Source organism: Podarcis vaucheri (genome assembly GCF_965113315.1).
Source record: "Podarcis vaucheri genome assembly, chromosome: 10".
In the NCBI taxonomy this organism is placed as follows: domain Eukaryota; kingdom Metazoa; phylum Chordata; class Lepidosauria; order Squamata; family Lacertidae; genus Podarcis; species Podarcis vaucheri.
Window position 1 is genome coordinate 41,518,874 of NC_138748.1, and position 22,497 is coordinate 41,541,370.

A 22,497-nucleotide genomic window follows, 5' to 3' on the forward strand; every position below is an offset into this window, starting at 1 on the left:
ACGGTGAGTCCAACTGATTAAAAGCAGTCTGGCTTTGCCCTATTGATTTCCAGGAGGCTCAATGCACTTTACAGACACACAGGTTGGGTATGGTTAATTCATTGGTTTCTAGAGACTTGCTGGGAAACTGTGGTTGTGAAAGTAGGCAGGAGAAACAATGTTATCTCTGTGGACTAGGGGTTGCCAGTGTGGCACCCATGGGTGCGCATGAATTCCCAGAGGTCTTCCCTGGTATCTGTGGTTCCTCCTGCCCAGTGAAATCAGACATGAAATAAGCATTCTAGTGTAACCAAGTAATACATTGGTGTGTGTGGTACCCATGACAGTTCCCACAGTTTGCAAACACAGGACCAGCAAGTTTGCTGACCCTTGCTTGAAACTCCTGAGTCCCTTTGAATATTAAGCTGAGCTGTGGCCATGAGAGGAAAGGGGGGGTGTAGGGGGGCTCCCTGAGATACCATGATGCTTGCCTTGTTCTTCCAAAAGAGTCGTTGCAGGGAGGTCAAAGACACACCTTAAATTTTCTCCTAATAAATTGCACACATAAAATTTGACTTCTGACTCCCTGACAATGAGCTGCAACCACTTGGTCTGTGTGTTTATGACGGGGCATTTTCCAGGAGTTTTAGCCAGGTCTTTATCTACACAACTATGTGTTCTCTGATAAAGATTCCTTTTTTCTTACAAAATGCTATTTGGACATTCCACTTTCTACTGTTTCCAGCGTTGGCTGAGTGTGCTTGCAGTGAAGCGAGAAGGTCAGCGTCTACAAAGGAATCTTCCCTGAAAATATTGCAGAAATGGTACCTCATACCTCTTCAGCTTACGCCTATTAACCCTTCCCTTCACCTGGTCTGTAAGCAAGGATGTGGAACTAAGGCACATGGCAGCATATGTGGTGGTATTACGTTATGGTGTCAGGTATTGGGGAGACAGTCTTTCTAGAGATACATATTATCACTGGTCAACAAATAACTCAGTCCCTTGTGTTAACTTTACTGAATACACAGGGTCAGAATGTACAGGTATTTCTTTTAGAAATCTGGGTTATTTATTGTTAGTAATTAGATTTGTTATAGCCTGTTTGAGGGGAGACTTGGAAGGGGCATCCTTATCCAGTTGGTTTAACAGAGTCTGGCAATTGCCCTTAATAGGGCAATAGATAAATTGACCGTCAAAATAAGACTGGCCAAAGGACAGAGACACCAAGACTCATTTACAACTGGCTGGTATTGTCTTATGGATTACATGAATAAGAAAAACAAAAGCAACATTGAACTTTCAAAGACATCCAGATATTTTTGGTTGCTGTAGATTAAATAATATTATATGCTTTAGACTGATGACTGGGTATTCTTATGCCATATCTTTATTGTATACCTTGCGATTTCTTTTAAGCATGTGTATGTGTGTGTGTGTGTGTGGTTTTAAATATATATATCCTAATGAAGCTATTTGAAAAAGGTCATGCTTGCATAATGCTTCATCTATTGATTAGTACAGCCTTCCTTATCCAGCTACCTTCCTGATGTTTTGAACTCGGCTCCCATCTGTTCCAGCCAGCATTGCAAATGGCCAGGCAATGCAGTGCCAAACATGGGAGGGCACCAGGTTGGGGGAGGCTGGATCAATGAGCATGTTTAGTTGCTAAAACCTATCGCAAGTAAATTTAGTTTTGCGCCCAATCGGGTTGGCGTTGGACAGGTCAAACAAAAATGGGATCAGTGGTTGAAAGGACATTCAATAATACTTGGGGATCTAAGGAGTTAACTTTGCATGAAATGTTCGTAGCACAGGTGTGTGCACTCAGGCTACAAACTCAGGCCCCCACCCAATGCAAAACCTTGTTAGATGTGTGCAAGAGGTTGTTGTGCAAGAATAACAAAATGGGCTTGGCTTGCATTTGTTTCTGGCTTCGCTTCCTTCCTGGTTCTGGCAAATGGCCCAGAGATTTGGCTGGCAGCTTAGATCTCTGGTGCTTCCCTGACTGTTTTTGTGTTTGCCTCATGCTGCATCCCAGTAATGAACTCAAGGCGGGAGTTTGGAGCCGAGGTCCAGGAAGTCACTTGACAGGAAAATACTTACCCTTGCCTGAAATTCAGCACAGCTGGCTTACCACATTCGGAAACAAGCGAATAAAGACGCTATCATCTAAAGACACCCCCTCCACACAATGAGTCAATTACATCCAGAATTTTAGGCTCACTGCTGCTTCCTTCCAAATCCAAATCTGGCCTCCCTGTCGGAGGATGCTTGCAGTTGCACATAGAGCCAGCAGAAGGCACTGTGGCTTCACTAGGACGGAAAAGGGCTGCTTCTTGCTAAAGGGAGAGATATTTGCAGGGCTGCCTCCTCCATGAGGAATGTGTGTGATCCTGACTCCTGGCAGCCCCAGCTGGCCCTGCCATTATTCAGTGCTTGCCTCCAGCAGCACATTTCTGAAAGGTTACAAATTGTCAATGATTTTGTTTATTATATTTTTACTGCTGTGATGAGGTATGGAGAGAGATGGAGATTTTCCGCCTCAGGCGTCACAGTACTCAGGTCGGCATTGCTTCCAATAAACCTGAGGTGCAAGGGCTCCTCGCTCAGAGGAGGATATGCTTACTTAGACCAATAGATGCAAATGCAGAAATAGTATTATAATCTAAAGAGGAACACAGTGCATCTCACCATCATGGGGAAGACTGGGACTGGACGGTCTGCTCATGGCTGCTGTCCAGGTGCTTAAAACCATTCGAACAGAAATCAAGCATTGCTCTGTCTTTCTTGGTTCCCAGCTTGCTGCTTTGCTTCTACCTCACATCACTCTTGCCTTTGCCTTTTTTCTAACCACCAGCTAGTTGAGGGAGTGGGGGCACCCATTTGCCATCTCGCACAGATCCACATCCTTTGCTCTCTTAATGGTCCGTCACTCAGGCTATTGTCTCAACAGAAAGCCGGCCTGGCTTATATTTTAACACTTGCCACATCCAGGGGTTAGTTAGAAGGCTCTTGGCATAAGAGCCTGCCCCCCCACCCCTAATGCATGACACTATCTTAAGCAGCAGCAGAATCAAAAGCTTGTTTGGAAAATAATATTTTCAATAGCTGGTGGAACATGGCACCTAGTCCAGCCATGTTGCTTATTGCTGATTTTTCACTTCTGTAGGCAGCCAGCTCAGGGGTAGGGGACCTCTGATATGCATGACAAACACATCTAATGGACTCCCAATCAGTTTTGAAAAAATGAAAACCAGCCCTGGGAGGCAACCATTTTGATTAAGCACATGGAGGGGATTAATCATTTCCTTGTCAGCCATTTTCCTGCTCAGAACCATCCCTCCTGAGCTGTTTATCCCACTGTTCTTTATTGGGTTACAGGTGTGTCTACAGTATAAACTTTGGATTTGGCAGTTTGCCTCAAAATTTGCGGCTTGGCACTTCTTGATTGATTTTATGTTCTCAGGTGTCCTGTATGAAATCTTTTAAGAGGTCATCTGCATGTGATCTAACACATACCATATTTGCACTGGGTTATCCCATTAGCAAAGAGCTTTGCTAGCTCCAGGGCGTATCTTTGTCTTACTGCCTCAAATGTCCCTCATTTCAGAGAATATAACAAGCAACAGAACACGTAACAGGGTTTTATAGTTGGTGAAACCATTCTGCTTCAACAACTTCCTCATTGCTCCTCTAGCCTGAACACAAAAAGCTAGCAACCAGGTTTTAAAAACCCACACAGCTCCCATCAGGGAATCCCTGGCCCTCTAGATCTTGTTGCTGGACTCTAACTCCCATCAGCCCCAGTGAGCATAGTCAGTGGCCAAGGATGATGGGAGTTGTAGTCCAACAACATGTAGAGGGTTGTACCTTACCTCTTGCTGCTCCACAGCAAGATAACAGTCCTCTTCTCAGCCACAGCAAGACTACTGATTTCCAGCCTATAATAAGTGATGTTGGGCCAAGGGAGCAGAATTCACAGTTCATGGTTCATCCTTCTGGGTTCCTGAAGCAAGTAGTCAGGGTGGCTTTTCATATAGGGAGGCAGGAAGAAACATGATTGAATCTGCACCCTGGACTGCTGCACACCTTGTAAATTAACACAAGAAACTTGGGCTTGGTCCATTGGCTCAGCGACAGCCAGGGCAGGCTTTAAGCCCTGGAGATATGTCTTGGCTATATTTTCTCCCCCTGGCACAGCGCTGGAGAGCAGACTGACTAGGCACACGGGTCACAGTCCTCCCCGCTATGATGAGATGAACTGTATCTCTATTTAAACTATAGTAATTATTTCAAAATGTCCATCTGTACATATACGTGAGCATATGCAAATCGGTGTCCTCTTTTGCCCTCTGTTTTGGTGAGGCATAGCAGAAGGGGACATGTCCTCTAGAACTCCCTTCAATGCTTAACATGGCCTATGAACGTTAGGTTTGATGTTATGCAAATAATGGCATTGTCCAGAGGCTCTTCCTCCCCCGCATTTGATTCTAAACATTTGTATCCCTGTGATATTCTGCAGTTACGGAAGTGTAGCGGCAACACCATAACATTGCACTTTCTGACATTTCTCTGCTCTTGCCAATCACACTCCATCCTAAGCGCCGGCGGACACTGGCTGTCAGAAGCAATACTTTGCTCCAGAGTCAAACACAGACTTTTTACTTGCATGCAACTATGAGGATATAAACCTTTCCATGTTGATTTTAGCATGGAGAGGTTTCGTGAATTTTTTTTTTATAACATCCAACAACAGAAAAGCAAAATGGGGTTTGTGTGTGTCAAGTTCTAAGTAACAGTTGTGCCATGTGCAATCACAAGTTTTCTGTAAATTATGCTACTTGGAAGCTGGTGTTGACAGAATGATTGGTTAGCTATATTTGACATTCATATTATCACAGGATAATTTCCCCTGTTTCAGTTTATACCCCTGAAACCCAGCGGTGTTTAGCATTGCTTTACATTTTAAGATGCTAATGAGCACGTGTTCATCAGCCTGGATCATTCACCCTTTAAAAGTGACACCGTTTTGAACATGCATGCCGTCTCTCCCTCCTCAAAAAATGTGGAAAAGCAGTGTGGTTCTTTCTGCCATGTACTAACTGTATGAACTTCAAACATTATTGAGTACACAACAGGGTGCTTTCATTTGTATCTGTTAAAACCATAATGCATGAAGGAGAGCTGTAGCATGCAGTCCACTCCATGCTGCTGTTACATTGCCTTTTCTTATTTCAATAGATTTTACATGGCTACAGTGGAGTGACAGTTCTGAATGGAATCCTGCCCCTGGCGTGTGGACTTCTTGTATTAATGAAGGCACCTTTTGCTCTGCTCCAGGAAGGAAAATTTGCATGCATAAACAGCCTTCTGAGTGTGTTGCCTATTTGGTGGTCTTTTTTGAGTGTAATACTAAGCTATGGTCAGGGCTGTCTTAAGCATATGTGGCACTGGGGTGCAAAGATCCACCTGCCCCCCCCCCCCGGTTACCCAGTTCCAGGAGCGCAGGAGGGAGGAGCTGGCCGGCTGCCTCAGCGTCTCGCTGGCTCGGTTGCCCCTGAATACACAGCACAGAGCCGCTCACAGCAGAAGAGCACACCGTGGCGCTCCGACTGAGAGGCGGGCTCTTCCCCGGACTCAACTTTCAGGCCCCGGACTCTCGGCCTGGCGCCCCTGAGAGCCCGGCGCCCAGGTGCCCTGCACCCCTAGAGCCTATGGGTAAGACAACCCTGGCTATGGTTTAGAGTTACATGGGCGAGTCTTGGGCTTGGGAGTTACTCTCCTCCTCCTCCTCCTCCTCCTCCTCCTCCTCCTCCTCCTCCTCCTGGTGCGGCTATGAAGAGACAGGAAGCTTCCACTTCCATCTGTAACTAATTGTTATCAGTTACAGATAGGTAGCCGTGTTGGTCTGCCATAGTCAAAATAAAAAAATTCCTTCCTGTAGCACCTTAAAGACCAACTAAGTTAGTTCTTGGTATGAGCTTTCGTGTGCATGTATCTGAAGAAGTGTGCATGCACACGAAAGCTCATACCAAGAACTAACTTAGTTGGTCTTTAAGGTGCTACAGGAAGGAATTTTTTTATTTTAATTGTTATCATACTGTCTCAAACCCGTCAAACTGTGGTTAGCCTTACCTAGGCCCATGCAGGGGTGTGAGGGAAGCCAGGTGCACTTGCCTTGGGCTTTGGAGGGCTAGGCTGGCCAGAGGGGCCTGCCAGGGGCCTGCCGGACTTGCACTGTCATGCCAAGAACAAGACTTCCTTCTGGGGCCTCAGACAAGCTCTGCACAGGTCTGGCCTTAACTATGGTTTATGATTGAAATGAGCCAATTTCAGACTATGGTTTATAAAGCTGGCTTAGCTCCCTAAACTATGGAAGGGAAACGCGTGGTTCTCCGGATGTTAGACTCCAGGGCCAGCATAGCCAGTGGCTGGAGATGATGGAAGATGGCATCCAACGGCATCTACAGGCTGCCGGTTCATCATTCTGGTCCTTAATTTTAGATATGGTTCATCAGAGTTTAGGGTTTGCAGTTAAATGAAAATGGAAGCAAATGCTCCCAGCACACATGGTCAGACAGCATTTCCCTCAACCTGAAATAACCACCTCATGCTGTTAAACATATGGATTGATGTGGGATAGGCGGGGGCAGAGCTTATTTCAAATTAAACACTGCCAAGCAAATCTCCTTTTTCACCTTTATTTTGGTTAAAGTCCACATAGCAAGAATGCTGTGAGTGAATGCCACACATGCTTTCATTGTGGAGAGAGCTATTCCAGCACAATCTCAGTTGCTCAAAGGGAGACTTCAAAATGTGTCTGGTTTAGTGGGTCTTTTGATTCACTTTTGAAAGCTTGAGAACAAAGGCAGCACTCGCAAAAGCACATCGGGAAGCATGCACAGCGTTTCACCAGAACAAGGAGAGAGGCCACTCTTCCTTTTAGCCAAGGAAGATTGTGGAGTCACTCCCAAAAGGGTGTCTGTGTGTGTGTGTTGTTGTTGTTGACAAGGTGAACTTAACGAGGAGAGAGAGGGAGGGAGCACGCATGGAAAGGAAATCTTGAAGCAGGAGTCCAGCTCCTTACCTACACTTTTGCTGTTGTTTTGCTAACAGTTAGAATTAACTAGTGTTTAATCCTTTCAAGTTCCATGGAACACTTTAAGTCAAAGAACAGATGAAGCAAAGCAAATAGACCATGTTCATGTAAGCATGTCTGCAGAGGGAGTAAGATAGTGAACTCTTGCGTGTTCCTTCCTCCTGTTGTAAAAAGAGCTTTAACATTCAAGGTCACCTATACTAGGCCAGATTATTGGGTTTTTGAGTAGGTGCCGTAACAATGTTACGAGGTGTATGTCTGAACCCACGTGTCTGTCCACCACCTATCTGCTCCCTACACACACTTCCAAGAAGTTTACAATCTTTTGCTGGAGTAGTATGCATGCCCGTTGCCCCATAAAGAAGGCACATATCTCAATCAATCAATCAATTCTACCCCACTCATCTGGCTGGGTTTCCCCAGCCACTCTGGGCGGCTTCCAACAAAATATTAAAATGCAATAGTCTGTTAAACATTAAAAGCTTCCCTAAACAGGGCTGCCTTCAGATGTCTTCTAAAAGTCTGGTAGTTGTTTTTCTCTTTGACATCTGGTGGGAGGGCGTTCCACAGGGCGGCCGCCACTACTGAGAAGGCCCTCTGCCTGGTTCCCTGTAACTTCGCTTCTTGCAGTGAGGGAACCGCCAGAAGGCCCTCGGCGCTGGACTTCAGTGTCTGGGCAGAAAGATGGGGTGGAGACGCTCCTTCAGAAAGCTTGGTTTATTATGTGAAAAGAAAGAAACAAGAGTATATGGGTTACAGTCAGGTTCAGATATGCAGGCAGCAAATCATGCAGCACAGACACATCTTGATCTGAAAAGGTAAAGGAATCCCTAACTATCCCCAAAGCCTAGAGAGTGGGTGTAACAATGTGCCGCAGACCCATGCTAAAAAGAGAAGGAAAGGGGAATATACCTGATATTGAAATAACACTAAATCAGGGATCAGAGATCAATGCAAGAGTTAAGCTCTTCCTTTAAAATCCTGTACTATCAAGGCAGCAGGAATCTCACCCGTTCCTTTGCTCTGTGTCCAGTGAATGTATGTCTACTATTCTGTTGACTTCACCAAGTTTGAAGTTGAAAGGAAACGACCCAAGTAAGAAATGACTAACTGGTTATCTGCATGTTTCCTGAATCTGCATGTTTTCTGAATCGTGAGTTTACCTTGGGATGAAGATCCTATTGTCAATGCGGAACCCAATTCTTTCTTACAGGAGGTGATAATTAATCTCAGCTGTTATCATAGGATTAGTGTGCCAATCTCCACATTAAGAATTAGACGGTCAGGATATTTACTCATGCCTTCCATGTCAAATTTGAGACAAATATAGTTTATTGAGGGGTATCTTTTTAATATGAAGTTATGCCAACTGCACTGGTGCCAGGATCTACCAGATTACAACATGACATTGGCTCTGCCTTCAGTTTTATGGTTTAGACATTGCACAAAAGGAAACAGGTCCAGGGAGGAAAGAGTAAAACAAGCAAATTCAGTACCAAAATGTTTCAGATGCACAACCACCAGGTAGAATGGGCCGGGGAAGATAGTTTTAGGAGAGGAAGAGTCAAAAGGCCAGTGCATTGTGTTAAAGCAATCACTGAGTCCTATAAAATATACCCTTTCCTTTTGTGTGTGTGGCTTGTCTCACCTATTAACTCATTGTGTTCCTTTTTTGGGGACTACTGAAAGGGTAGGAAGAGCACCTGTAGTTCTGTGGCAGAGGCAAAGTTCCTGACATTGCAGTAATAATAAAAGGGTGTCTGTGGTACCTTGGAAAGACTTCTGCCAGAGTGCCTGGAGCCAGGGCCAGATTTGCAGATGAGGCCCTAAGCTACTGAAGGTAATGGGGCCCGTTATATGTCCAGCTGTCCTCTGTCAACAACAATTTGGCACTGTTTTTTGTTGTTGAATATATGCTATCTGGTAATTTATGGACCTAATAGGTATCTAAAGCCATACCTGGCAGCCCTGTTTAGGGAAGCTTTTAATGTTTGATGTATCATAGTATTTTAATATTCTTTTGGAAGCCGCCCAGAGTGGCTGGGGAAACCCAGCCAGATGGGCGTGGTATAAATAAATCAATTATTATTATTATTATTATTATTATTATTATTATTATTATTATTAGCACATAACAAAATATGTATTTTATCAAAGTAATTGTTGAACTGAAATACAATTAAGAAGAAGTATATAAATAGTGAAAGAAGAAGTATATTAATACAGTGGTACCTCGGGTTAAGTACTTAATTCGTTCTGGAGGTCTGTTCTTAATCTGAAACTGTTCTTAAACTGAAGCACCACTTTAGCTAATGGGGCCTCCGGCTGCTGCCGCACAGCTGGAGCACAATTTCTGTTCTCATCCTGAAGCAAAGTTCTTAACCTGAGGTATTATTTCTGGGTTAGCAGACTCTGTAACCTGAAGCATATGTAACCTGAAGCGTATGTAACCAGAGGTACTACTGTAGTGAAATAATTATTAATACATACTGTTGCTGTATGTAGTAATACATACTGTTGCTGTATGTAATTATTAATACATAAAACCTGCTGTATGTAGGTTTTATTTTATTTGTTTTTTATCTTATATTTTGGAAATGTACATCCAGTTATTTTCCTTTATTTTGGGGGGGGGGCAAGAGAGAGGGGCCCTAAGCTATAGCTTGAATAACTTATACATAAATCTGGCACTGCCTAGAGCAGAAGTGTGTTGCATGCACCACTGCTCTAGCTCACTGGAAAGTGATGCCCTCAGCAACACCCTCTTCACCTCTTCAGGTGTCCTTTCCTGCAGGACCACTTTGCTGATAGCAGGAAGTTTCTCTGGCAAGCTGTTGCCCATTGGGAAGAGGGTGGAGTAAGGATGTAAGCAGCCATCCATTTCTGTTCCGAGACGTATTTGCTGCAGGCAGTGCTGCTTCTGTTCTGCTGCAGTTTGGCTTCCAGCAAAAAAGACGTTCATGTTGCTGTCTGTCATGGCCAAATTTGGCACAATTCATTGATTCCCCAGCATTCATTCCCATGCAAAGGAAACACAATGCTTACTGACAGCGGTAACAAAAACAGCGAATACTGATTGCATTTGCCAGATCCATTTCTCTTCTGGATACGAGATGAAGTGAACGTCAGCATTTTCTGCTCCAGTTTCCATTTTTGTCTGAATTCTCTGACATCCCGAAGGTGGAAGAGGAAGCGTGCAGTCTGAAGGCTCAGTATACACATCCCATTTTGTCGTGCCAGCAGAGCTGCAAAAGCAAATTCTCTGTGTTAGTTACAGTATAGGAATCATCCATCAAGCTATCACCTTCCTGGAATCCATTTATTATTGGAGGCTGGATTCTGTTGATAAGAACAACAGTAATGTTGACATTCGCAACACAGAGAACAAATTCAGAGAAAGAGAGTGTCTTGGTAAAATCTGTTCCCGGCATCAGGTGAGGCTTGACTGAGTGCTGGCCATTGCTGTCAACAGTGGGAAGGTATCCTGTGTTTTCAGTTATTGGAGTCTTAGCCTCTTAGCAAGCCATTTCCACGAAGTGCATGAGGTCCATTTCATCATCAGAAAGACACTCATTATCTGTCTACTTGATACTAGGAGGAGACCCTCTTCCTGCTGGCTAAAACCAGCTGAGGTGTGCCCCAGATGCTGCCTCAGGTTCCCTCCCCGCATTCCTCCACCCTTCTCGACTTGGTTGGGTTTTCTATTGAAGGTTTCAATTCAGCTTTCAAGCTGGCTCTTGCACGAGCAGGTTAAAATATTGCTGGTACTTCTTTGAGACATCAAGGAAAGTATCAGATTTACTGCATTTTCTGGGAGGTGACGAGGATGACGAGTGATCAGAGCAGGGCTTGCAACTCGAAGAAGGATGTCTATTCACCTACCCAAGCTCTTTTTGTTCCTGACATCCCTTTCACCCATGTCATGGTGTCTGGTGGAACTCCCTGTTTCTGGCCCGGCCACTTGTCAAAAGAAGCCTAGCAATTAGAGATGAGAAATCCATGACGGAGATCATATATCTTTTCTCCCAGTCATTTCTCAGCAATTTTAACCAGTGTTTAATAGCTCTCGTGGGGGGATATTAATCACAGGAGTTGACCTAATTGAGGAAACTGAGAGATCTCATTGTTAGCACACCGGGGGGGGGGGGATGATGTCTTTTCCATAACCTTTAGGTAGCAAATTAATTATCCATAAATGTAATGGTTCTAGGGGTTCCTCGTGTGTAAGCCGGTGCAAACACCTGTCTGGGTTGCCTGAGTGAACCTTTTCTGTCCGGACAGCCACTCTCCCGTGGCTGTCTCAATTGCTGGCAGAATCCGTCAGTGGGCATTTCTTAAACTTCTTCCAGCAAAGAAGCTCTTTGACGCCTAGTCTCCTCCTACTCTCTCTGTGCGGAAGCCTTCTGCGCAAGGAGGGCGTAGGCAGCAGAGGACCCGTACTCTCCCCGCTGGTCCCCGGCAAGGAGTCATAGGACCGCCTCGCCGCTTCCCCCATCTGCCCCCCTTCTCCACTGGTGCTACGCTGATTCTCTTCCCCAGAAGATGGGCTGCCTCTCCCACTCCCAGGACGTTCTCTGGAATCCCTCTGGATTTTGCTCTCTCCCTCCGGCACTGATGGCAGTTCCCTGACAATAAAGATACTAGAATCACTGAAGAAATCACTTCTGTATCCTGCAGCCATCATGAAAACAAGCAATGCTAGGGGCTTTTTTATATTGGGAAAGGTACAAGTGGAAACTGTGGCATTCAGATTTTTAACCTGCCAGCCATGCCCTTTCCCAAGTGCCTTCATTACATTTCTCTTTATTGTCTGGTTTTCTGTGCACCTGCCCCAACAGTTAGGGATGGTTAGTATCCCATACTCATTGGACATGTTCTGTCCCCAATGAGCTGTTTTAATGTCCCTCCTGTTTACTTGCCCCCTTAAAGAGTTAGTGTGCTTCTGCAAAACTTTGGTTCCCCCAAGCCTGTTGATACCTCCACCTTGTGCACAGGTGGTGCATTTTGGATGCATAAGGCTCCACACTCATAGAATGGATGGCTCAGTGAGTAGAGCATGAGGTTTTTAACCTCAAGGTTGTGGGTTCGAGCCCACAAACGATTCCTGCATTGCAGGGGTTTGGACTAAATATCCTTTGGGGGCTCTTCCAGCTGTATAGTTCTATGGAATTCACTATTGGTATATAAGATTCAAAGCTAGAATAATACCCTCCTGTGCAGCTACATTGAAAAATACTGACATGCTTTCTCTGCAACTTCGATAATACAATACAATACAATCACATTTGTTCAACACTTTATGTAGCATTAAATTTAACACTAAGTAGACCACAAGCTTAACATGAGTCAACAGTGTGATGCAGTTGCAAAAAACGCTAATGCTATTCTAGGCTGCATCAACAGAAGTCTAGTGTCCGGATCAAGGGAAGTAATAGTCATGCTCTATTCTGCCTTGGTCAGGCCACACCTGGATTAATGTGTCCAATTCTGGGTGCCACAATTTAAGAAGGATATTGATGAGCTGGAACATGTGCAGAGGAGGAGGACCAAGATGATCAAGGGTCTGGAAACCAAGCCTTATGAGGAATGGTTGCGTCAGCTGGGCACTTTTAGCTTAGAAAAGAGGACACCGAGAGGAGATATAATAGACATCTTCAAATATCTAATGGGTGGTCACATGAAGACTGAGCAAGCTTGTTTTCTCCTGCTCCAGAGGGCAGGACCTGAACCAAGAGTTTCAAGTTCCAAGAAGGGAGATTCCGTCTAGACATCATGAAGAACTTTCTGACGGTAAGAGCTGTTTGACAGTAGAACAGACTCCCACATGAAGTGGTTGACTCTCCTTCCTTGGAGATTTTTAAGCAGAACTTGGATGGCTATCTGTCAGGGATGCTTTAGCTGTAAGTGTAACCTGAGCCTGTGTGTCCCATTTTGGCTTGATGCACATAAAGACAAATGGCAAAACTTATCAAATGCCCCCAAAATAACAAGTGTCTAAATCTGAGGCCAAGGCAGGTCCACCCATGAGGTGGATTGAGGCAGCCATATTGAATGGCAAAATCCCATGGGGCGTTTGCCCCCACAGGTGCCACCCCCGCTACTTCCACCTGAGAAGTGAGGAGCCCCGGTGGTGGCTTCCGGCGAGATCTGGCAGAACTCTCAAGAGATCTTGTGGAGCTCACATGAGATCTTGCTGGAAGCTGCCACCTCATGACCCCGGTAAGTGAGGCTTTGGTAGAGTGGTTTCAATGATGGGGGGGGGAGCACCTTCCTGTTTTGCCTCAAGCATTGAAACAGAATGAGTTACCTGTGTCTGAGACCCTCTTTGAGCTAAGGCCCTCACTCCCTCTCTAATGAGCTATGGTTCTGGGTGGTGAAAGGGGATTTAAATTCATATACCTAGTAGCAGGATTTGGGAGCAGCAAGCATCTAAAGTGGAGGACCCATTTGACCGCTAAGTCCTGAATTTAACATTTCCTGGGAGGGCCTTCTCGGTAGTGGCACCCTCCCTGCGAAATGTTCTCCCTTCAGATGTCAAGTAGATAAAGAACTACCCAACTTTTAGAAAACATGTGAAGGCAGCCCTGTATCAGGAAGTTTTTAATGTTTTATGTTTTATTATGTTTTTATATATGCTGTAAGCTGCCCAGAATGGCTGGGGAAACCCAGCCAGATGGGCAGGGCATAAATAATAAAAGATTATTGTTGTCGTTGTTGTTGTTAAGGAGTGATCTTTTCCAAAATAAATCCAATAAAGCTGGCCTAGTTTCCCTGATCTGAAGAATCACAATTCTTCTTGCAGCTCAACATCGTGGAGACTTGCAGACTTGCACCAATAATAATAGTAATAATAATAATAATATCATTTCCCCCCATAGAATAACAAAGCTAGACATTTGTGACCAGTGCAAAATGTGCAAATTAAGCAAACCTGAAACATTTGTTGATTCTCAACCATTTATATCTGTTTGTGCTACTCATAGTAGGGAAGAACTATTTGTTATAACTCTCTTAGTACCCCAATTTTATTAAATCTCACCGGGCAGTGGCCAAATCTGTCTTTTCAGCCATGAGGGCTAGAAATTTGTACTTGAAATTTAATAGGAGATTCCAAGAACCCTGAATTCTGTGCCCAGTGTGTGTTTCTACTCTTGAAGTTGTAACATCAAGAAATGCTAGCAGTTCTGTTGACAGGGCAGACAGTGCCTTCCTCTTTTCCTCCCTCTTTCTGACGGTTTTCTACGCCTGCTGCACTTGCCAGCCATGTCTGTCATTTGTATTGAATTGGGATTGCTTTCCACCTCTCACAGGCAGCAAATTGCTGGTTAAACATTCATTAAATCTTTCCCTGGGGCATGGCTTGTGACCCACACAGTTTGCTTCTGTTGACCAAACAAGTGGAGGAATGTGTCCACAGGCTATCAGCTCCTCCAGAGTGGGCAAGGAGCCCACAAATGTGATCTAAACCCTGACCGGGACTAAGAAGGAAGGGCAACACCTTTTTGTTGTTGTTCGGCTTCTGTCCCTGGGAAAATGCAAGCTTTGTAGTGAAGCAATATAGCAAACTATAAATAGAACCTTGCTAGTAACCCAGCCTTTAGGAATCAGAGAGTTTCTCTCTCTCTTCTCTCCACCCCACCCCGTGTGTGTGTGTGTGTGTGTGTGTGTGTGTGAGAGAGAGAGAGAGAGAGAGAGAGCGCAATTTCACTTGCATACAAAATACCAATAGTGATACAACCAGTGGCAGATTTATGGTCTGTGGAGTCCTGTGTGCCGCCCTTTAGGGGAGCTCTATTCTGTGGGTTAAACCACAGAACCAAGGACTTGCCGATCAGAAGGTCGGTGGTTCGAATCCCCACGACGGGGTGAGCTCCCATTGCTCGGTCCCTGCTCCTACCCACCTAGCAGTTCGAAAGAACGTCAGAGTGCAAGTAGATAAATAGGTACCGCTCCAGCGGGAAGGTAAACGGCATTTCTGTGCGCTGATCTGGTTCATCAGAAGCGGCTTAGTCATGCTGGCCAGATGACCCGGAAGCTGTACGTCGGCTCCCTCGGCCAGTTAAAGCGAGATGAGCGCCACAACCTCAGAGTCGGCCACGACTGGACCTAATAGTCAGGTGTCCCTTTACCTTTACTATTCATTCACCTATATAAGCATGACTATGTCAAAATTAGAGGTGGACGAGGAGTTGGTAATAATAATGTTTCTGCTTTCCGCACTGTGCTTCCTCCTCCTCAGAGAACTTGGGAACAATCTCTGCTGTGAGCCAGGAAGGAAGAAAAGATGATGGGAATCATGAGGCTCTGAAATGGGTGCTGTTCCCCCCCTCCCAGGGAACAATCAAGGGGGGAAATGGATAATAGTGATGATGATATTGCCTCTGCACCTTCCCATCACCAAACAACATGGGAATAACCTGGGAAACATCTGGCAGCTGGTGTAGCACAGTGCAGAGAGTGTTGGACTTGGACTGGCAAGCCCTGGGTTTCCTGCTTTGCCATGAAGCACACAGAGTGAGCCAGTCACGATTTCTCAGCATAACCTACATAACAAATTAGTTTTGTTTTGTTTGGTTTTTTGTCCTGGAAAAACTATTAGGTGGAGCAAACCAGAATACCGGGTGAGGTGATGCACCCAGGGGTCTTATCCTGGCTCTGCAACCTTGACACCTTCATGATCCTTGCCATATGGTTCCTTCACCCACCGTTCCTTGTCATCGCCATGCAAGATGCTTTATGTACCTTTGGTGCCGCACCTTGTTTATGATTCCATGGAAACTTCACCCTGTGCAATGTTCTGGGCTGAGCAGTACTTTCATGGTCTCAGAATTGCAGGCAAAGTGGTTTCTTTTTAACTTTTGTAAACAGAGCTTAAGAACATAAGGAGAGCTCTGCAGGACAGGTAGAAGGTCTGTCTGGTCCAGCATGCTGTTCCCCGCATTAAGATATATATTAAGATATGTATTAAGATCAAATGTGAGGCATGGGCAGGGAGGTCCATGTGGCATAGTGGTCAGAGTGTTGGGCTAGGAGTGGGGAGACCCAAGTTCAATCCCCACATAACTACAAAGCTCAGCGGGTGACGTTGGGCTAGCTGCTACCTCCCTCAGCTTAGTTTACCTCACAGAGTTGAGGATAAAATGAGGAAGGGGTGGCCATGTACACCACCTTCAGCTCTCTGGAAGAATGGTGGAATAAAAAGGAAATAAGCGCTCTTTTTAAAAATAAATATTTTTATTGAAAATATTTTCAGCATAGAATACAATAAAAACAGATCAATCTAAATAAAAATGAAAAAAAGAAAATAACATAAAAGAAAATAAAAGGGGGAAAAGAAGGGGAAAGAAGAAATACAAAGCTATCAGAGGTAGATCTTAGCCCTTGTCTCACACAGTAAGGTGTGGACCCTCCCAGTTCTCACCTGGTTGCTTCCCTTTCTTCTTCCGGCCTCCCACCCTGGAAGATCTTCCCTTCTCTCCCTCAGAAGGTCTTTTACCTCCCACCCGTCATCTCCCTGTGATGATCATCTTATCCTGTTTCATATCAACTTCTTGCATCCCACTTGTCATGTTTCTTTCTTAGTCTCCACTATACATAAAGGGTAATCAGAGGTTATCTTTTAAAATGTGTGTACAATAAACTGGACTTATTTGGGCAACAGTGGGAGCACATGATATGCCTTCTCATTTTAATTATGTTTTATTTGTGTTTTTTGAAACCGATTTTTTTAAAGGAGGGGTTCTCATCTTCTTGTAGGATTGGTTCTGGTGGTGATTCCTCTGTTTCGCTTGCAGTATTCTTGATTTTAGAAAGCTGTAGTGAGAGTAAAGGAAAAACCAGTTGGTTCTATTTCTAGGGCCAGTGCCACTGAACATTGGCCATATTGGCTGGGGCTGATGGGAGCTGGAATCCAACATTAATATCTGGAGGGCCACATGCTCCCTGCCCTTGTTCTACCATTTTGTCTGTAATATCTCTGACGGTGGTAAGGATTTGAATCCAGAAGTTCTGGGTCAATGGACAGCTTATCCACATATTATGAATCTAAGCATCTTTTTAGACTGGGTGTCCCTGGCATCAAGTACCAGGAAATTAGTGCTTTGTAAATGTTCTGTTTATATTCAGTGTACCATTTAGTAGTGTTGTTCCACACTTCATTTGGAAGTTCAGAGCCAAGACGGGTTTCCCACTTGGGCACATAGCTAGTTTTCTGGGCTGAAGGTCTAATTAGAGAAGGTGTTGCAAATCCTGACAATAAGGCTTTCTCTGTAGGGATAAGGTACCCATGACCCTCCAGATGGTGGATTCCGACTTCCACCAACCCCCAACCAGCATGGCCAGTGGCCTGGGATAATGGAAGCTGTAGTCCAGCAATATCTGGAGGGCCACAGGGTCACCATCTTTGATTTACAGATTGCAGTGGATGGAGTTACCTGGACGCTTGCCAAGCGAGATCTTGTTTCTTCTGTAGGAAACTCTGGACGGCTCCTCTTGAATGATCTGGTCAAATGGCTGGCTTTGCTCAGATGCCAGAGCACATTGCAGCCAGTATGTACAGAGCAAACAAAGCTTGGCTTCTAAAGTGCTACTGGAGCATCGGCCAAGATATCTTATACGATCTACACATGTCTTGTTGACTCAAATCATAGTCCAATTCAAGAAGGCAACTCCCATCCACCCATCTGTAGGAGGAAGCACCAGAGGAAGGGCATTTTGGTGTCTCTGCCATGCCAAACATGGCACAACAGGAGGACCGCCATTCCTACGCTAGTCCCAATGCCAGGTGAAGCTGTGACCACCACGGGCTGCTGATATTTTAACAGTAAAAGCTTGCCACTTTATAGTATATCCCACCCAGATGCAAGTCCGCCACACCTCTGTCTTACAGCTCACATCATATGTGATGTCAAGTGTGGGGCAGGTAAACATGGGGCTGGACCCAAATGGGGTTCATGGCTGGCCTGCAAGGCCACCTGAAAAGCACTGACAATCAGTGGATTGTTCATAGCGCTACTATGCAAAAAAACAGGTCCCCTGGTGTGTTTGTGACATCAGCTGATTGTCAGGCGGACAGTCCTGCCCACGTAGCAAATTTGACCTTTGGGTGGTGCAGGAGGTAAGGATCTGGCTCACTAGTCAGATCCAGTGCCTTATCCCCTGCTATAGTTGTTCTAGGCACACCCTGTCTGTGCCCCCCCCCCCCGGCCACCTGTGCTTCTGGTCCTGATATTAGGATGTGAGCCAAGAGGAATGGGTACAAGGTGTGGAGATCAGACAGAAGGTGGAGGAGGGCTGTAAGGGACCCAGTGTGTGTTTGTGTGTGTGTAATGTTTATTGATCTTGGGGGTGAATTATAAAAGTGAATTGGCATTTATAATACTTAATGCAGAAACAGTCTTTGAACCTTATACATAGTTCAACCCAAAGAAAGGAAAAGAAAGAAAAACGAATTACAGATTAATCATTGGAGTCCTTTTAAACTACTTCAACCTTTTTTGTTGCAGGGTTTAGCAAATGCAGCTGGAGATGCTTAAGACATGGAAGGTCTACTACAGCGATGATGATGATGAAGCACATCCTGCCTTTTTTCTCTGATAGGGACTCAGGGTGGCTTACAGTTAAAATAGAAACAGTTATAAATAATTCTATATACCCGCCTGTGTAGCTGAGGTTACTGGAGCCTCAATTACTTCATTAATAAATTAAATAAAATCACACCATGTCAAACAAAACTTATTTTTGTTATACTTTTTGTTTCTTTTGGGTTACCTTTTCAGATAAAGCAAAAAGCAAAAGAAGAATATACCAGTATTTTAAAGTGGCATTTTCCAAATGTTTCCAGAACCTTGAAGTGGTTAATCTAGCCACTGATAAGAGGAACCTGATTAAGTCTTTATTCTTGCCGTCAAGATTTTGCCCATCCCAGATATTTGAAAATGCTAGGGATGGAAACAGAATAACATCTGGGTGAGTAATCTTCTGTATTTTCTCAAAACCCTTCCACAGTGGGACATGTACCCCACGTGCAGAAAGAGAGAGCGAGAGAGTGAGAGATAGAAGCTTTTGAGGCCCTTCATCTCCAACAGCTTGGGGACGACATATGTGCGATATGTGACAATCTGGTCAATGTCAGGTGCCATCTAAAAATAAATATGAGGCTTGTTTCCTTATATTTCCTTATTTCCACAATGATGAAATTGAATACGTAGCTTGGTCTCCCAGATTTTTTTTGCTAAGTATCTCCGTTGAGATGACAGCTAAATTCTTTTTCACAGCCTTCGTTTGGTGACAGTGATTCTGGTCAGGCTCTCACACCTATGGCTTCCAGTTAAGGTTTTAAAACACAGTTTTAAGGAGTGTGTTTAACACCAATTGTAGTTTGGCCCAAAGTCTTATGAAATCAAAGTGCTAAGAAACAGTGACTAAAAAATGCCCCAAGATTCAAGGTTGCCATATATCTTGAATAGCTAAGGAGGAATGTAGAAAAATTAAAGACGCATCTGTTCATTAATGGAGCTGCGGGCTGGAGACAAGAGAGAAAATGAAGCACACAAGAGAGCTTAATATAGGCCTCCACACTTTGTGACCCGCCAATCAAAACACAGCTCAGCAACCGGGTCTGGCAGTCCACGAGGGGCTAAACAAACCTCCTTTCAAAAATGCCTGACTGGGATTGCAAAAGAGTGTAGGAAGTGACAGACTGTGGCGACTGTTGGTCTGTATTCAACTTGGTGGGTCATAAGTTGTGCACGCCTAGTTTAAATATACACAGGGAGACATGAAAGTCAGTGTTCTGGAATGCATCTGAATAATGTGCTTTTTGGCCTGTTGGCTGGCTACCAAATATGCCTGCTTCTTGCTGCTTAGCTACATACAAAATATGTATTAATGACATCAAGGAAACTCCCTTTATATTCAGGTTTACTTGGGAACACATACACGGCAGGTTTTACATGCTACCAAAAATCCACAAAGCCAAACAACCTTGAACATTCCAACAACCAAACAACCTTGAACATCTGCCAACCACACAGCTACTGAAAGGATTTATTTCTATATTGACTTAAACTTACAAAACATAGTGCAAAGCCTCCCATCACATATCAGAGACACTAATGACTTCTTACTTGAAGTCAAGTCTCTAAACAAGCAGTGCCAATTCCACACCAATACTATACTTTGGATGTCACAGCTATTTACACCAATGCCACATAAAGATGGTGTTCAGGCTTTAAATGAGTTCCTTAACAACAGAAATTCTAAAAATCCTCCAACAGAGGTTATTTGCAGTGCTTTTTTAAATAGAAAAATAGGTGTCGGTACTCGCCATGAAGTTGTTACAATAAGTGTCACACTTTTTAACCAAAAAGAGAGAGGTGCTGGTGCTTCATACCCTTCAGTAAAGGTAAAGGTACCCCTGACCGTTAGGTCCAGTCGCGGACGACTCTGGAGTTGCGGCGCTCATCTCGCTCTATAGGCCAAGGGGGCTGGCATTTGTCCACAGACAGCTTCCGGGTCATGTGGCCAGCGTGACTAAGCCGTTTCTGGTGAACTAGAGCAGCGCAAGGAAACTCCGTTTACCTTCCTGCCAGAGCAGTACCTATTTATCTACTTGCACCTGACGTACTTTCGAACTGCTAGGTGGGCAGGAGCTGGGACCGAATAACAGGAGCTCACCCTATTGCGGGGATTCTAACCACCGACCTTCTGATTGGCAAGCCCTAGGCTCTGTGGTGTAGACCACAGTGCCACCTGCGTCCCCATACCCTTCAGTACCCTCTTTAAAAAAGCACTGCTTACTTGTAATAACAACATTTAAAGGAGAGCATCACTTGCAGGTACAAGGCATGGCTATTGTGCTACTGTTGCTCCATCTTATGGAAATATATCCTTGGGAAAACTTTAACAAGACAACCCATAAGAGCTCATTAAGAAACCACCTGCATGGTGGAGCCAATATCTTTGTGGTCTGAACTTAGAACAATTTACAAATTACATCAAAACTCTGTTCATCCAGCTAAAGGTAAAAGGTAAAGGACCCCTGGACAGTCCAGTCAAAGGTGACTATGGGGTGTGGTGCTCACCTCATTTTTCAGGCCGAGGAAGCTGGCATTTGTCCACAGACAGCTTTCTGGGTTATGTGACCAGCATGACTAAACTGCTACTGGTGCACGGAGGACTGTGATGAGTGCCGGAGTGCACAGAAATGCCGTTTACCTTCCCACTGCAGCAGTACCTATTTATCTACTTGTACTGGTGTGCTTTCAATCTGCTAGGTTGGCAGAAGCTGAGACAGAGAAATGAGAGTTCACCCTGTCACACGGATTCGAACTGCTGACTTTCTGATCGGCAAGCCCAAGAGGCTCAGTGGTTTAGACCACAGCACCACCCGCATCTCTCACCCAACTACCAAGTTTACATTCAACAGCACCACTGATAATCCACACATCCCTTTTCTTGATGTCCTCCTCATCACTGAAAACAATAAAATAGCCACTGTTCTTTACAACAAACCCCCTGATAATGCCCACATCTACCTATGCTGGAAATCCTGCTATCCAAAGCATCTATTTTTAAAAAGTGTCTATGCCTTGGCTTTCAGGAGCAAATTCATTTGCAGCAACAAAGATAAATATCAATGAAGGATCAGAGAGCTGAAAGAACACCTTCTGCAAAGAGAGCATCCTCTACATCCACCAAGCTTCCATTTTGTTTAGAGAAAGCCTCCTGCATCAAATGAGGTGTCAAGTAACAAAGAGCAATATATCTCATTTGCGGTAGATTTCCATCCAGCATCTCCTATCACCTGGTAATAAGAGAAAGCTACCTTTTGTTAGCAAATACTGAATGGCTTGCTAAAGGTATCATTCTGCCAGCTTTCAAATCTATGCAAACTATTAGTGAGAGCTGTACCACAGATCAGCAATCATGGATCTCATCCATGTGATTTCAAACCCTGAATCACCTGTGTGATAGCTACCTTCAAAAGCACCAGGAGAAGTAGAACATAGCTGTTTTAAACTCTTTAATATTGTGTTTCAATATTGTAACTCACCCTGGGACCTTAGGGTGAAGGGTGGGTAAATAGTAGTAGCAGTAGTAGTAGTAATAATAATAATAATACATCAAAGAATACATTACCTGTGGATCCTGCAATATAATTTATATCATTGAATGCAAAAAAGGGATGTCATATCCTGTATGCAGGTAAAGCTACAATTGACCTATGCAAACTTTTTAGAAACCACAAATTGGTGATTTTGACAAAAGGAATTGGAGTGACCCGCTGCTGCTAAATGTTTTAATACAGACAAGTTCTTTAATTTATCAATAACTGCTGTAGAGATTCCAACAATGTTAGCAAAATAGGAGAACATCTGGAGGTACATGCTGAATGCCTTAAAATCACAGGGCCT

The 22,497-nt window shown here is 44.4% G+C and overlaps 2 long non-coding RNA genes across 3 annotated transcripts; one reads left to right on the forward strand and one right to left on the reverse strand.

Moving 5' to 3' along the window:
• Positions 1 to 726: 726 nt before the first annotated feature.
• Positions 727 to 18,813, forward strand: LOC309542576. Of its 2 annotated transcripts, none has more exons than XR_014224296.1 (3): positions 727 to 803; positions 12,795 to 12,871; positions 18,586 to 18,813. It is a non-coding gene; the product is annotated as an uncharacterized lncRNA (long non-coding RNA). The 2 variants fall into 2 exon arrangements; XR_014224297.1 differs by lacking the exon at positions 727 to 803 and adding an exon at positions 8,739 to 8,921.
• Positions 16,762 to 18,069, reverse strand: LOC309542232. Its single transcript, XR_014224151.1, has 2 exons — positions 17,515 to 18,069; positions 16,762 to 16,894 (listed from the first exon to the last, which is right to left on the reverse strand). It is a non-coding gene; the product is annotated as an uncharacterized lncRNA (long non-coding RNA).
• Positions 18,814 to 22,497: the final 3,684 nt, after the last annotated feature.